A 17,480-nucleotide genomic window follows, 5' to 3' on the forward strand; every position below is an offset into this window, starting at 1 on the left:
AGCAGCTCTCACCAGAGCCTGCCTCTTAGGCCCTGCTATCTGGAGAACACAACAGAAAACCAGCCATCTCTGAAACCTCAGTGTTTTAAAGTCTACTTTTAATGATGGTTCTTAGATGCTTTAACCTCTCTTTCAGCCCACCACCCACCAGGGGTAGTAGAAAAGAAAAATACGGGGGAAGTGGATCTGTTTAGAAATGATTCTTTGGAGTAACTCCCATCTGTGCTGTCTGGAAATTGGTAGTTCAGTTCACAGGTCAATAGTGACAGCTTGATCCACTGGCAACCATTTTACCAGCAGTCCAGTTTGGTAGTGTTGGGATAGCAGTTGTGATGGCATGACCTAGCAGGAGCAGCCAGGCCTCAGCCGAATTGGCATGAGTCAGCAGGAGGGATTTGGACCATCAGGGATTCCAGGAAAGGTTCTTGGCTGTGTCTCTCTCAGCAAAGGGAAGATGTGAGAAGCATTTAGCTACGTAAGCAAGCCAAGCTCAGCCTCTTTCACGGTCCATCGAGTCCTTTTTATACTCCCTCAAAATACCACCTGTCCTCCACGGGTCTTGTCTCAGCAGGTGTCTTGCCTCAGCATATGAGTCTGTCTCAGCTGACGTCACTCTACCAATCAGCCCAAAGAAATTGCATACCACAAGAAGTTTTTCTGTGTGTTTCTTCCTATGGAGTCCTGACAACGCAGCTCAGCAACACCAATGTAAGGGGACCAATACATGTGTGTCGTTAGCAAAGAGTCCTTCATCACGTGTCCTTTCAAGTGCTGCTTTAGCAGAGCATCATCCTTTCTCCCGTGTCTGCTTCAGGAAAACACTCCTTCACGTGTTTCACGTTTACCCGAGCAAAACACCACCCAACACAACTGACTTTCCAGAGAACCCTTAAATTTCCACTTCATGTCTCTCCTCAGTAACAAAACTGGCAAAGGCTCTGGAGAGTAAGTCTCTCGGCCATTATGGACCCTAAGAGTTATTGTTTTTACCATGTTTTCTTCAGCAGAAGGAAACATAGTATAAAATACGCCTTACCCTAAAGTGTACTATGTATTTCATATGGTGTGTGATACAAACCTGTTTCCTTTATGCTCCATTTTAATAGTGACTTAGCCAGGGTATATAATCTGTGGCCATGAATATGTGATACAATGTTACCAATGCATTGTGGCTGTCTTTATCATGCCTTGTCACATGGATACACTTGTCTAGTATATTGACCGTTGTCAAGGTGACCAAATACTGGATAGGAAAAAACCAAGGGAAGAAAGGTATGTCCTGTCCCGCAGTTCTGGACAGTTAGTCCACGGTTACTTACTTAGTCCATGGCCCCGTGTACGTCAGCAGGGCCATGTGCATGAGGAGTTCATCTAATGCTAAGCTGACAAAAGGAAACAGAAGAAAGGGGCAGGGCAAGATAGAGCCCCCAGGATCACATCCATGTGACCCACTTCTTACTTCCTAACACTCCAATAATGTCATCATACTATGGACCATCAAAGGATTCATCCACGCAGCAGACGGGAGGTTCAGGGGAACACCGGGTATTTACTGGCCTCCTAGGCACTTCCCAATCCACTCAAGTTGAAAATTGAGATTAACCATCCTATTTAGGTAAGAACTACTACTGGGTGTTACTTACAGTCTCATGTAACCCCCACTAGTGATGTTAACTCATTGCCTTTGAGTTCGGTGCCACCAAGGCTGTAAGCAGTAAGGTCGCTTGACACATGCATGTGCTCATGCACACACACAGTTTAAGCATGTATTCTCGGGAAACAGAGAGAAAAGGATAAAGCTACTACTATTTATCTGACACCCCTCAGACACCAGTGTCCATGTCAGGAACAGGGTACTACACTGTTAAGGCACTGACAACCCAGAGGAGCACACAGGTAAGTGAGCCATGGCATCCTAAGAACAGGCGTACATAGGTTTCAGATGTTTGAATTGTGTCTAAAAGTATGACAAGAAGCTAGTCAGTGGTGGCGCACACCTTTAATCTCAGCACTTGGGAGGCAGAGGCAGGCAGATTTCTGAGTTCAAGGCCAGCCTGGTCTGTAGAGTGAGTTCCAGGACAGCCAGGGCTATGTAGAGAAACCCTGTCTCAAAAAATCAAACCAAACCAAACCAACCAACCAAACAAACAAAAAAGAAGCTAGTCAGTAAGACATTGAGGCACCAGGCAGAGAAACACTGAAAGCAAAGATGAGAAAGCAACTTCCCGTCCCACTGGGACGAGTCAGAGTTTAGACTGACATGCCAAAGAGGGTCTTGCCCCATGCCTCGTCCTGCAGCAACTGGAAGTCATAAAGGAAATGGCGAGTGAGAACGTGATCTGATCTGACTTGCACTGTACAGTGGTTACCCAGACATCACTACACAGGAGGTGTGACAGGAAGGGAAAGCGGTCCAAGGACAGTGGCTGCAGTGGCCCTGATAGGAGGCAGGAAGGCCTAATGGACAGAATGGCACTGGAGACGAAGGACAAGCGAGCGTTACAGATCTTGCTTTCCATGTGGTTAATTAAACCTGCTCTTCGTCAGCTCAACTGGAGGATTTAGCAAAAGGGCTGGGTTAGATAACCAACCGGAGTTTAGGTGCTTAGATACTTAAATTTGCTTTTTAAAACATTCCTTAGATTTTATAGCAATCAAAAATATTTTCCACTTATCAGTGAGTACATATTGTGTGAGTTCCTCTGTGATTGTGTTACCTCACTCAGGACGATGCTCTCCAGGTCCATCCATTTGGCTAGGAATTTCATAAATTCATTCTTTTCAATAGCTGAGTAGTACTCCACTGTGCAGATGTACCACATTTTCTGTATCCATTCCTCTGTTGAGGGGCATCTGGGTTCCTTCCAGTTTCTGGCTATTACAAATAAGGCTGCCATGAACACAGTGGAGCATGTGTCCTTCTTACCAGTTGGGGCTTCTTCTGGATATATGCCCAGGAGAGGTATCGCTGGATCCTCCGGTAGTACTATGTCCAATTTTCTGAGGAACCGCCAGACCGACTTCCAGAGTGGTTGCACAAGCCTGCAATCCCACCAACAATGGAGGAGTGTTCCTCTTTCTCCACATCCTCGCCAGCATCTGCTGTCACCTGAATTTTTGATCTTAGCCATTCTCACTGGTGTGAGGTGGAATCTCAGGGTTGTTTTAACACAATCACAGAGGAACTCACACAATATGTACTCACTGATAAGTGGATACTGGCCCAAAACCTAGGATACCCACGATATAAGATACAATTTCCTAAACACATGAAACTCAAGAAGAATGAGGACTGAAGTGTGGACACTATGCCCCTCCTTAGAAGTGGGAACAAAACACCCATGGAAGGAGTTACAGAAACAAAGTATGGAGCTGAGATGAAAGGATGGATCATGTAGAGACTGCCATATCCAGGGATCCACCCCATAATCAGCTTCCAAATGCTGACACCATTGCATACACTAGCAAGATTTTACTGAAAGGACCCAGATGTAGCTGTCTCTTGTGAGACTATGCCGGGGCCTAGCAAACACAGAAGTGGATGCTCACAGTCAGCTAATGGATGGATCACAGGGCTCCCAATGGAGGAGCTAGAGAAAGTACCCAAGGAGCTAAAGGGAACTTCAACCCTATAGGTGGAACAACATTATGAACTAACCAGTACCCCTGAGCTCTTGACTCTAGCTGCATATGTATCAAAAGATGGCCTAGTCGGCCATCACTGGAAAGAGAGGCCCATTGGACACGCAGACTTTGTGTGCCCCGGTACAGGGGAACGCCAGGGCCAAAGGGGGGAAGTGGGTGGGTAGGGGAGTGGGGGTGGGTGGGTAAGGGGGACTTTTGGTATAGCATTGGAAATGTAAATGAGCTAAATACCTAATAAAAAAAAAATGAAAAAAAAAAAAAAAAAAAATATTTTCCATGATGCTGCCCTTTCACGTGTTTAACCTAGTTAGATAAAAGCTCAGCCTAGCTGACCCAGAAGTGAAAGCACTTCACAGTGGCTTCCTGAGAGGGACGCTCCCTCACCTGCTGTTGTCGGCAGTTAGGGTACCTGGGAGGCCAGTCACCAGGTAGGTGGATCAGGGTGGGGTCCAACAGACAAGTCAACAACCAGAATACAAGACCAAGCAGTTCCAAACCCAGCAAAAGTTACACTCAACCCCAGGTCTCAAGTTCATACGGAGCATTTCCTGTTGTCTTGATATCTCAGAGGATTTTACAAATCCTCACCAGGGACATCTATCCTCAAAACTACTAGCGTAACAACAACTCCCTTGTAACAGCCTCAGTACTTTCTCTGAGCTCTTATACACACATACACAACACTGAGGCAAATGGCTCTCTAATCCTTTTCTGTTAGGGAACAAACTATCCTAGATCCATTCATGCAGTCACTTCCTGTGGACTGTTCTTTCTCACTCGGGTTTCATGCCTTTATTTGGCCATATTCATTAAAATGAAACACAACCTCCCCCCCCCCACACACACACACCCTGTGGTGTGAAAGCAGTTTCCTCAGTTACAAATGCTGAGCAGAGTGGAGGCTCATTTACTCCCTTTGGATCTTTCTACTCCCTGTTCCCATCACTGACAAGTGCTGAGGTCAGGAGCCCTCGTGGATTCGCCACCTCACGGGGTTCAGGCAGCTGACCTATTTAGCAGTTTACAAGTCTGTTTTTTGCCTGATTGTTGTGACAGGGAGAAATAGAACCTTCTTTTCCAGAGACAGGTCGAGAAGAAAACAACCCAACTTAAATTACAAATTTAGTGTTCAATAGATCCTCTAAGTATCTGCAGCAAGCAGGATGGAGACATAAATGATCTTAGTCCCGAGGAGATATGTAGTGATTCAGAAACCTAATGAGAAAAAGTCACATCAAGGACTTCCACACCCAGTGTTGTCACAGGTACCTAAAAAGGCTTCCAAGCAAAACTGGGAAAATGCAAAGAAAAACAACATTCACAACACCATATGGCTTTGTGTGCCTCACAAATCCTTAATAAGGCATGCCAGAGGTAATATTTCAAACCAAGCAACTGTTTAAGAGGCAGGGAGGAGTCAAGGTTGGGGCTGGGGATATGGCTCAGTACAGCGCCTCAGCAAAATGCAGGAGTGAAGCCCCAAGCTCCAGCACTGAGCATTCACACACAAGGCTGAGCTTGGAGCTGTGAGAGCATCTGGAAATGGCAGAGGCGGGTGGCTCCCAGGACCCAAACATATGAGCTCTAAAGTCAGGGGCCCTGTCTCAAGAACACAGTGGAGACTGTGGGAAGACACTTGACCTCAACCTCTGGCACCCTGCAAATATACCTGAATGCATGCGTGCAAACACACACATCAGATTTTAAAACGTGTATCTTCATAAACCACATTTGATTTGGCAATTTATTTTTAAATAAAAGAAGGGAAGAGTTTTCAAAGCTAATATTTAAAGAAATTGATTACTACATGATATTCCAGGGAACTCAGAAAGAGGTTTTACAGCAAAATGTGAGGATATGTGCTCTGTCTGAGACTTACCTGGGCTTCCTTCTGCCTCTGACTTTTATACATCTGGTTTTCCTGTCATATGTCCCTCCACGTGGAGACAAATGACCTTAAAATATTACACCTGGTCCTGAGAGACTCAGTTCTCAGTTCACTCACAGATGATTAATAACCGAACCCCAGCAGCATTCCTGTTGTGTTACCTTTTGCAGTTTACAAATCTATCATCCGTCTAGCAGAACACATTCTACTTCTCACTGTATCTATCCCTGAGGGCACTGAGCACAGAGAACCAACGGTTCAATATTTTCCTTAAAGCTGAATTTCATGACATATGAAAAGTTCAAAACTCTGATGTTTCCATTGATAACACGGTGCTAGGGTCAAAAACTGCAGCAAGGAAAGATAAACTCTACCAATAAAGTGACTATCCACGGAGCCATCCTCACGTCACCAAATAAGTGAATATAGGAAGAAACAGGGGAAAGATATAGACCTATATTCCAGTAGACTCCTGATTAAAAATATAAAAAGAAAAACAGAAACAAAATTATTTGTCAAGACATAAGAAGAAAACTACTACAGGCAAAAGAAAAATCAATAGATGCTGAAATTAGTGGGCAGGAAGATACTGAGAGGGCTGGTGAGACGGCTCAGCAGGGAAAGCGCTTGTTGTACAGGCCCCGATGCCCTGAGCTCAGTCCCCACAACCCAAAGTTGTTCTCTGACCTCCACCTGTGCATGACGGCAGGCACACAAACGACACGCATGCTCACACGTATTATCACCATCAAACAGGAAATAGGATTTGCTATCTCAGATTATCTCCTCAGAAGATGCCAATTTCAAAGGGAGCTAGAACGGCTAGAGAGTGGAGAAAGACAGTGGGTGTCACCTTAAGTGACCAAGGTCAATGGCACCAGCAACAAGGCACGCCAGTCTGTCCTGAGATGAAGAACTAGGAAAGCCGAACAGCTCTTCCTTATTCAGAGACACTCAACAACATCCCTGGCCAAAACTCTCTCAAAGTGCCAGGGTCACAAAAAAAGCAAAGATGAAGCCACGCTCAAAGAACCATAGAAAGAAAATGTATGTATATGTGTATGAACATCATGTTAGCCCATTATGTATAATCTGATACCTAAAGGCTGCTTAGATCCTGAATCTGAAGACCAATAATAAAGTAATTGAAATAACTCCTACTGGGTGGTAGAGGTGGTGCACGCCTTTAATCCAAGCATTTGGGAGGCAGAAGCAGGTGGATCTCTCTGAGTTCCAGACTAGCCTGATCTACAGAGAGTTTCAGGACAGCCAGGGCTACAGAGGAACCTTGTCTTGAAAAACAACAACAACAACAAAAATAAATAAATAAAAAGAAAGAAGAAAACTACATCAAAACCCTAAACAAAACTGCTAAGAGTTGAATGAATTTAGTTACTATGAACAGGGCCTTTTTATTTAGCAACCCACAGTTAAGGTGGGTCTTTCCCACTTCAATTAACCTAATTTAAATAATTTCACCGGTATGCCCAGAGGCCTGTCTCTTAATTGACTCTAGATCAATATTAACCATTATGAATAATAAATAGCTTTTCTCCAATAATAATACAAGAGTCACTATTTTAAAATAATACAGACAAAACTAACCCAACTGGACCTGATGTACATTTGAATACTATGGGAAGTGAGACAACTATTAAAAATGCATTTTTTATACAAAAAGACACTAAACATGGGACTTCCTAACAAAAGCAGAGCCCTAGAAGCCTGTGAGTGCGCTATGAAATCATTAACCTTCCCATGTCATTTAAATTGATAAGAGCAAAAGGGTATAAATTCATCCAAGAATGCGTTTGTTACAGTCAAAAATAGTAAGAGAAGGGCTGGAGAGATGGCTCAGCAGTTAAGAACACTGACTGCTCTTCCAGAGATCCTGAATTTAATTCCCAACAACCACATGGTGGCTCTCAACCATCTGTAATGAGATCTGATGCCCTCTTCTGGTGTGTCTGAAGACAGCTACAGTGTAATCACATTAAATAAATAAATAAGTAAATAAATAAATCTTTTAAAAAATAGTAAGAGAAGCATGAAAACATTTTAAAGGATTTCTTTTTAATTATGTGTATGTGTATGTGTATGCATGTGCATCTGCATGTGAGTCTGTGTATGTGAGTGTGCACACCTGTGCAGGTGTCCTCAGAGGCCAAAGGGGGCGTCAGATTCCCTGGAGGTTGTTGTGAACAACTGGGCATGGGTGCTGGAAACCAAGCAAGATTCTCCACATGGGCATCAGCGCTCTTAACCACTGAACCATCAGCCTCACACGGGGACCATCAGCCTCACATGGGGACCATCAGCCTCACAAGGGGACCATCAGCCTCACATGGGGACCATCAGCCTCATAAGGGAACCATCAGCCTCACACGGGACCATCAGCCTCACATGGGGACTTTCAAAGGGCATTGCAAATTTCTTTAAAGCTCTGGTACTTAGGATGTTTATTTTGGACTTTGATATCAATAGAACAATGACTAGTAAGGGACACGCTAATGCAAGCTTCAGGAGACAGACACATCAAACAGAATTTAGCCTTGAAAGGAGCATTTTCCTGTCCAAACTACAAATCCAGTAAACTAAATAAGAGGTCCACAACAAAGAGGGAAACACTGGCAACTATGTTTGACTCCAGTCTATCAGGAGACAAAAACAAGAGGAAGAATGCCAAGTGTCTAACTATCCCCTTTGTGAGCATTTAACATCATTCCGAGAGTAAATGCCACAATGTTACAGCTCACTTTAGAGAGAAAAGGAGAAGAGATGGAGCCGCCAATACCACTAGCTTCCCTTAAGATTTTCATACTAAATACAAAGTAGAAAAAGTTATAGTCCCTAAGGAAAAGAGGAGCAGCAGTTCATATGCAGGTCAAGCTGTGTGTGCAACCAAACAAGCTCTCCGCTACAGCTTTAAAAGCAGAGGGGGAGATAAGGCCCTGAACTCACCATCAGAGCCATTAGTGAAGCTGGATATAGACACTTTCCACTGACCACTTAACAAGGCTCGGGTCAAAGGTCACTGTTCCAGCTACCTGGTTAGTGTGCCTCTGTTATCTGTTTACGGCGAGTGAATTATTTACAGCTGCATACCATGTTCCTGATTTATATTTGATGATATACACCCTAGCCCACTCACGTAAGATTGCCATTTGGGGCTGGTGAGATGGCTCAGTGGGTAAGAGCACCCGACTGCTCTTCCGAAGGTCCAGAGTTCAAATCCCAGCAACCACATGGTGGCTCACAACCATCTGTAACAAGATCTGACTCCCTTTTCTGGTGTGTCTGAAGACAGCTACAGTGTACTTACATAAAATAATAAATAAATCTTAAAAAAAAAAAGATTGCCCATTTGAAGAAACAATTCATGAGATGCCATGAGTCGCTAACCCTCTCGGGAAGTTAGACAACTTTTAACTGCTGGTTATCCTACAGTGAGAAAGGGGACATACTGCTACTTAAATGTATTTTGAGGACTAGGGAGACAGCACAGTTGTAGTATTGCTGCACAAGCGTGGGACAGCAGTTCGATCCTCAGGCCTCACATTAGAAAGAAGGCTGTGATCGCATACTCTGTAATCCTGGTGCTGAGGACGTGGAGGGCAGGTGGATCCCTGGGCCTACCCATTAGCCTGCCTAGCCTACGTGCAAACTCTAGGTTGGAGGCTGTCCTCTGCAAACCCAAGCGTGTGCATGCACATGTGCACATGCAACTAGACACAGACAAACCCAAGTATTCGAGTTTAAAAGAAAAAGGAAAGAAAACAGAAGAACAATCTCATCGTTTTAGACTCCATGTATGAGAGCCTCCTAAAGGGCAAGGGAATGAGGTCGGACAGTAAGGTGTCTGCCATGCAAACTCGAGGATCTGTTTGGATCCTCAGCATCCAGGCAGAAGCGAGACACAGAGGGGTGCCTCTGTAGCCATAGTGTGTGGAGGTGAAGGTAGATCCTGGAGCTTGCTGGCCTGCCGGTCTGGCTGAATCAGCAAACTACAGGCTCAGTGAGAAACCCAGTCTCCAAAAACACAAAGTGAAGACAGAACAAGGAGGGCATAAGAAACAGTACCACGCAGGGAAAAGAGCGCCTAAAACACTATTTCTCCTATGAAAATTAACATGTCAATCAGTGCTAGGAGCTGATGTAACTCATGTGACAGAACTGTTGAAGAATTTATGGAAAACACGGTAAGATAAATCTAGCTGCAGGAAAGATGTTAAGAGTCGACTGGCAACTTGGCTTTGGGGAAGGGGTTGAGTGGAGGGGAGATGCTGGCAGGAGTACTGTTAAGGAGAGTGTGGGGGAGGGGCACAGGCAAAGCAAGCAGCTCTCCATTTGTGTTGAGAGTATTACTGCCAATCATGAACATTTGAAGCAAGTGTGTCCTAGGATGTTTGCAATCCAGGCAGTCAGAGTGTGTCAGAAACAATGAGCAGACATACTAGGGAACGTGGACAAGACCTAGTGTGCGACTGGCTTCCAGTCTGGAAAACACTGATTCTTTACCAAAGGAATGAGAGACAGTTCTCTGCTCGGCTTTCAGCCCGTTCCTCCAAGGCTTCTGGGTTGGTGAGGAGCATACATTTATATTAGCAATGTCCCTTTGTAATATTTGAAAGGAGAATCTATTAGTGTCCAAGGACAGTGAGTTTACCGCAGATGAACCTGCCCGCCGGTCTCTCTAGATGTCTCCATGATAACGATGGAAGATGAAGTGAGAGGGGCCATGGGAAGGGGGAGGAGCTGAGTGCAAGAACACAAAGAGGAAGCACGGACACTGCAACAGCAATGCAAGGTCCATGCTCCCTCTGCAACAGAGAGGGAAAACAGTTAACATTCCTTCTTCTAGAGCTGAGGTCCAAAGGCAGGGCCCTAACACTGGGCTAAACTGCTAACTCCAAGACTCCATTTTAAAAAATATATAAAATGGAAATGGAGGTAAACTTTAATTAAGATTACACTTTATGAAATTAAACAAATCTGTAAAGGTACAGCTTTTTGAAGCCCTAGATGCAGCACACCAGACCTTGAGCAGCAGAGTAAAGGTAGCTGAGAACAGACAAAAGAAGAGCTGGAGAATTGAGAAAAAAAATAATATCAGAAGTAAAAACTCTATCAAATCTAACCTGATGGAAAAATACTTACTGAAAGATTTCTTTTAAAAAACGGTATTTTGCTGGTATAAGATAACAACTTGTCCCTGAGCCTCTTCAGCCTTAATGAGGAATAGATTGGTCTGACGGACACTGCACAGTGACTAACAGGCCTGTGTATAAGTGGACAAGCGAGCAGAAGAGGCATGGAATGAAGGCAGAAATGTCAGGCTCTAGTCCTGTGTTTTCCCTAGAAGACCCCAGTGAGGAGTCAATGATTTTTAGCTAAAGTAGCTTCTATTAGATTCAGTTTCAGTTCTACATCACAACTCTGCCATGGGACCAAGTCTCAAAGTGTGTTTTGGTGAGGACAAACCTGTCAATGTAACTTTTATTTGCCAGATGTAACTGTCTTCTTGGAGACTTCCTGCTGAGTAAGCTCAGCTTTCTGGTTCTTTCTGAACTCTGGCTGGCTGGTTCAACTCAGCTGTTCTGGCTCAAACTCCTCTCTAAGCTGACTGATTCAATCTGACTCCTCTTGGGTTCTCGCTGAGTTGCTCTGCTTGGAAAGCCTGCCTCTGAACTCTAAGAACTGAATTTCACTGACTGCACAAACTCAGCTGAACTCAACTGCATTCAATGGAACTGCACGGACTCAGCTGCACTCAACTGAACGTCACAGAACTGCACTGCACAGCACTGCACTCCACCGTATTGCCTGAACTCAGCTGAACTGACCCCCTCCCCACACCGCCAAGTCTCCTCTCTTTCCTGTCTGTTGGGCATATCCTATCTCTGACTCATTCTGTCAAATCTGTCTCTGATTTGTCACTTGTTCAATTAGATGTCATTTTCAAACATAGCTGCTTCCTTCTACAAGCTAACTTTACCTTCACTGTTTGGGATTAAAGGTGCACACTAAGGGCATGTCTGTATTCCAGACAGACGGATTAAAGGTGCCTCGCTCCAGCTGAATCACACAGACCAAAAGGTCTTTGGGTATGATCCCTGACAGAGCAGCCATGTTGCTGGATTAAGCTTCCTCTACACAAACCAGACTCAAATGACAGTATCCTTACTGGTTTAGCCATGATACAGATTACAACCATAAGGAAGAGTCACAACATATCTACCAAAATGGCTAAAATGAAAACAGAAAATTTCAGGGATGTATTGCCAAGAATATGGAGAAATCTCCCTGTGACTCACAGGAATGTAACCTAGGCACAATACTTGGAAAGATTCTTCAGACAAAAAGGTATGTCTACCGCTGGTCAGATGGTGGGCTCTTGCACTGGTGGTATCAGCATCTTCCTGGAGTTTGCCTGGATGCTCGAACCTGCTGGCTCACATTCAGCAATGTTAAATTTGAGAGAGAGAGAAAATATGTGCATGTGTGGACTACAGCAGTCATGTGGGGGTTGGAGGATAACTTTGTTTGTGTGTGTGTGTCTGTATGTGTGTGTGTGCATGTGTGTGTGTGCATGTGTGGACTACAGTAGTCACGTGGGGGTTGGAGGATAACTTTGTGTGTGTCTGTATGTGTGTATGTGCATATGTGTGTGTGCATGTGTGGACTACAGCAGTCACGTGGGGGTTGGAGGATAACTTTCAGGAACTGGTCTTCCCTTCCACTTGTGTGGCAGTCTCTTTCTGCTATGTCTGCTCTCATGCCATGTGTACTGGCTTAGCTGGCCAGTAAGCTTTGGGGCTGATTCTCTTCTCTGCCTCCCATCTTGCCACAGGAGCGCTGGGATTACAGACGTGCACCACCATATCCAGCTCCTCTGCCCCATTTTATTTTTCATGGGTGTTTTGTCTGCACGTATATGTGTGCACCATGTACCTGAAGAGGTCAGAAGATGGTACCAGATCCCCTGGGACTGGGGTTACAGACAGTTGTGAGCTGCCATACGGGTACTGGGAAGAGAACCCTGGTCCTCTGCAAGGGTAGCCAGTGCTCTGAACCACTGAGAAATCTCTAAAGCCCCCACATCCAGCTTTATTTTTTTTTAAGGTCTTCACATTTTTATTCTTTGTGCACAGAGACTAGCATCATCCGTTCCACTTGGTAGTCAGTCGAACAATCCATTCAAGGTCGCTTAGTCCAACTTAATGAAGCCTATGTCCTTCGCGTACTGCCAGAAGCACTGGCGACACATGTTCAGCCGGTATTTGGGAATCAGACCGCGGCGGTTGGAGCAGACTCGGCAAGAGCGAGAACCCTGGCTGAACTTCCGTGGGTGACTCCAGTAGAGCTTCTGGTGACCTGCGTTGCCTTCAGACGCCCAACGAGGAGAAAGGACATCCAGCTTTTTATGCAGGTTCCAGGATTGGAACTCAGGTCACTGGGCTTGTATAGCCAGTGCTGTCTGTGGGGATTCAGGAATCACCAAGTTAAACCAAACCAGCACCGATCTCAGTAAAGCAAGAATGGAGCAGACTCGGCAAGAGCGAGAACTCAGTAAAGCAAGAATGGTTTATTAAGCACAGATGGTAATATTGGATATCCAGGATCACAAAAAGAACTTGGGAGCCTAACCGTAGTGCTAGTCTGCTCTCAGAGTAGAATTTTTATAGGAAAAAACAGGTAAAAAAGTTTAAGGGGCAAGGAGAGGAGCAGTTGGGTCACTAGGCAAACTGACCCTTAGGCTGACTAGTTCTGAGTAAGGTAAGGGGGGTGGTGGATGGGTGGTGAACGGGAATTTCAGAACACTGAGATAACAGAGCATGAGTATTATAATCATAAATGTTTGGCTTATTAGTAGCATTCTTCAGTGTCAGCCACAAAAGCCACAGTGAGCTCATATGTAGGTACAGGAAGGGCTGCCCGGTGGTCAGCTCTGACTCAAGCCATTTAGGACACATGTACTGGCTAGTTTTGTGTCAACTTGACACAGATGGGGTTATCACAGAGAAAGGAGCTTCAGTTGAGGAAATGCCTCCATGAGATCCAACTCTAAGGCATTTTCTCAATTAGTGATCAAGGGGGAAAGGCCCCTTGTGGGTGAGACCATCTCTGGGCTGGTAGTCTTGGGTTCTATAAGAGAGCAGGCTGAGCAAGCCAGGGGAGGCAAGCCAGTAAAGAACATCCCTCCAAGGCCTCTGCATCAGCTCCTGCTTCCTGGCCTGCTTGAGTTCCAGTCCTGACTTCCTTTGGTGATGAACAGCAGTATGGAAGTGTAAGCCAAATAAACCCTTTCCTCCCCAACTTGCTTCTTGGTCATGATGTTTGTGCAGGAATACAAACCCTGACTAAGACAAATTGGTACCAGCAGAGTGGGGTATTCCTGTGACAACCTGACCATGTTTTGGGGAGGTCTGTGCAAGGACTTTGGAACTTTGGGCTTGAAGATCCATTCGTTGTTAAGAGCTCTGTCAGATGTTTTGTAAGAGCTTGGAAGATAATGTTGAGAACAGTGCAGAAGATGGAGGCCTGGCTTGTGAAATTTCAGAGGGAAAATTAAAGACTCTTTTCAGGGCCATTGCTGTTTTGATTGTGAAGATTCTGTAGTTCTGGTTAGCTGGGGCTGAAGAATCAGCTGTGATTAACAAGATACCAGAACTACCAAAGCAAAAACTTTGCATTACTGGGACTATTGATGCTGGTTAGCTGGAGCTAAGAAATTAGCGGTGATTAAGAAGAGACCAGCATCATTGAGGTGACATCTTCTGGGAAGTGTTTTCTGAGAGCACAGTGGCTGCGTTCCAGATATAGCCAAAGTTGTACCTTGTGCTGTGGCTGGACTTGGTAATGTGTAAGGGTCACTCAGGTGGTACTGGTTTTGAAGGCATGAAGGAGTTGAGCAGCTGAGGCTTGGCACTGTGATAGGCCATGGAAGGCCATTGGTTAAAGTGCAGCCTCAGTTGCAATTGATGGCCCAGGACTGAAGGGGTCATGCAGTGTTTTGGAGATGCCAGTACCATGAGATGACCACCAAGAGCAGCAGCAGCAGTGGAGTACAGGCATCTGGAGCCTAGAGGATGAAGCGTGTGCTACAAAGTGCATGGCTGGAGAAGTGACCCAAGTCCTTGGAGGAGCCCAGAAGATCGTAAGTTGGATCCCAGACATTGGACGGTTGGAGATTGACTTTTGCTTTTGATTGTGACTGTGCCCTGATATTTTCCCTCTTGAAGGAAGAAACTGTTTTAGTGGAGCCCACAGTTAAGAGACTTTTAATTGTAAAAAGACTTTGGATTTTAAAAGAGATGGATATCTTAAAGAGATTGAAATTTTAAGAATATGTAAAGACTGTGGGACTTTTAAAGTTATTTAGATCTTGGGGATGGATAAGAATGTAAGGGTTGAGGCTTACTAGTGATGTGTTTGTGTGTCAAGTTGACAAGGGGTCAATTGTACTGGCTAGTTTTGTGTCAACTTGACACAGATGGGGTTATCACAGAGAAAGGAGCTTCAGTTGAGGAAATGCCTCCATGAGATCCAACTCTAAGGCATTTTCTCAATTAGTGATCAAGGGGGAAAGGCCCCTTGTGGGTGAGACCATCTCTGGGCTGGTAGTCTTGGGTTCTATAAGAGAGCAGGCTGAGCAAGCCAGGGGAGGCAAGCCAGTAAAGAACATCCCTCCAAGGCCTCTGCATCAGCTCCTGCTTCCTGGCCTGCTTGAGTTCCAGTCCTGACTTCCTTTGGTGATGAACAGCAGTATGGAAGTGTAAGCCAAATAAACCCTTTCCTCCCCAACTTGCTTCTTGGTCATGATGTTTGTGCAGGAATACAAACCCTGACTAAGACAACACAACAGTTCAAATTGACCTTTGATTTGATGGGTCCTACATAAGGCTTTGTGGAATTTCATAAGATTATCAAGCCTCATACAGAACATTCAGAACATACAGAACAAAACAGGGAATGTGGTCAGCGTGTCCTTGAGCCATGTCACTTCTCTGTGTCAATGACCGGCAGACATGTTACAGCAACAATATGAAATAGCTGGCAGGCATGAAACAAAATGGCCACAGCTATTCAGGGTGCTGGGGGTCAGAACATAACAGTTTTACCTGCTGGGCCATCTCCTCAGCCCACAGTTGCATTTTAACAAAAGACCCAAATCCTTAAGAACTCACTGAGAAGCACTGCTCTATAAACTCAGCCAGTCTGCTCCTAGGCAGTACTGGAAAACAACATACAGCGTTCACCAAAAGATACATATTGAAATGCTTTTAATAGCATGACTTGATAGTTAAAAACTAGAAATGACCCAAATTTCTCTGTGAAAGATTCATAGAATAGCCAACAACTGCACACATCAATTTAGATGAGCCCCGTAAAACGGTAAAGGGTGACAACTCAGACACAGAGGAGTCCTTACTCTGTGCTTAGAGGCTACACTGCTGCTGGCCTCTGGGGAGACAGATATGCAGCTGTCACCGAGGGCAACCCTAGAAAGGCTTCTGGGAGACACAATTAGTGAGGCTACCAACATCCACATGAACTACGTGCTTCGCCAGGCATCCAGGAGGAGAGTTACACCTCAATGTCAGAGCACAGGCTGCAGAGTAACTGGAACTGCACAGACTGGCACTCAAGTAAGCATGCCTGCTGGGAGAGCCAGATCCTCCAATCGCCTTAAATCAGCACAGGAGTTTCTTATAAAATTAAATACTCAAATACTCACTTACTACTCGATAAATTCTTATAAAATTAAATACTCAAATACTCACTTACTACTCGATAATCCTATACCTAGGTATTACCCAAGAGAAGTTGAGGTAATATATGAAACCTTGAAGGTAAATGTTCACAGTTTTGGCTAGGCAGTGGTGGTGGCACACGCCTTTAATCCCAGCACTTGAAATGCAGAGGCAGGCGGATCTCTGTGCATTTGAGGTCAGCCTGGTCTACAGAGTTGCGGTCCAGAATAGCCATGGCTACCCACAGTCTGCTCTGACAAACGAAGAACAAAATCAACAAAATGTTCACAGTAGCTTCATTTATAATTGTCCCAAATTAGAAATAACCCAACCATCCATCCACGGAGAGATGGGTAAACTGCGGTACGTTCATAAGTGAAATGTGGCCAACGGTAAAGAACACGACTCATTCAACAACAAACACAAGCCTCAAAACCATGCAGAGGTACAGAAGCCAGACACAAAAGAACACATTTCTCGTGAGGCCAGACAAATCGACAGGACCAGAAAGAAGAGCAGGGAGGGTATTTTGTCACAGCAACAGAAACCAGCCACGAATGCAGTGGCCCAAGGGAACGCTCCACAGTACACTGGAGGTTTATCGCACATCAGTGAACTTAACTCCTACAAGCTGCATCCTAATGAAACTAAGCCAATTAGAGACTAAAAGAAGATTTTTAAAGATTTAACATTTTTACAACATATAGAAAAATGGCAGTACCACCAGAGACAGAATCTCAGCAGTACTTCACAGGAAACGTGAAGGACACTGACTTCTAGGATGCTGGGAAACCCGAGAGGGACAGCGGAACACTGATGGGTTTCTACCATAAAACAATGCAGATGGAAGCCAAATGCTTACACACACTCTCTCCATTAGAAGCTGACTGTCCCGTAAGCCCCTCTGGAATGAGGAATAATTTCCATAGTTTAAAGGGCTGTGGTCCAGCAAAGAGTCTGCCTAAGACCTAGTAACAACTTGTGAAATCACAAAATTCAACAAAGCCACACTGAAAGAGACACTTATTTACTCTAGCCCAGGGCAGTCATCTCACTTCTGCCAAGGCAGCTTCCCTGAACTGAAAAAGGAACTTAATCCCGATTCCAGGGCTCTGGGGCTCTGAGTGTATTTTCCCTTTCTACACTAAAATGTCACAGTCAGCATCCAGGACAAGCCACCACCGTCATCAGTT

The 17,480-nt window shown here is 44.9% G+C and overlaps 1 protein-coding gene and 1 pseudogene across 8 annotated transcripts in view; both read right to left on the minus strand.

Moving 5' to 3' along the window:
* Positions 1-17,480, minus strand: part of Rec114 (REC114 meiotic recombination protein) — a 169,851-nt gene that overhangs the window by 30,248 nt on the left and 122,123 nt on the right. The gene's annotated exons all lie outside the window — the stretch shown is intronic.
* Gm20620 lies at positions 12,683-15,666 on the minus strand (annotated as a pseudogene).

The sequence above is a fragment of the Mus musculus genome, chromosome 9, assembly GCF_000001635.26.
Source record: "Mus musculus strain C57BL/6J chromosome 9, GRCm38.p6 C57BL/6J".
Taxonomy (NCBI): Eukaryota; Metazoa; Chordata; class Mammalia; order Rodentia; family Muridae; genus Mus; species Mus musculus.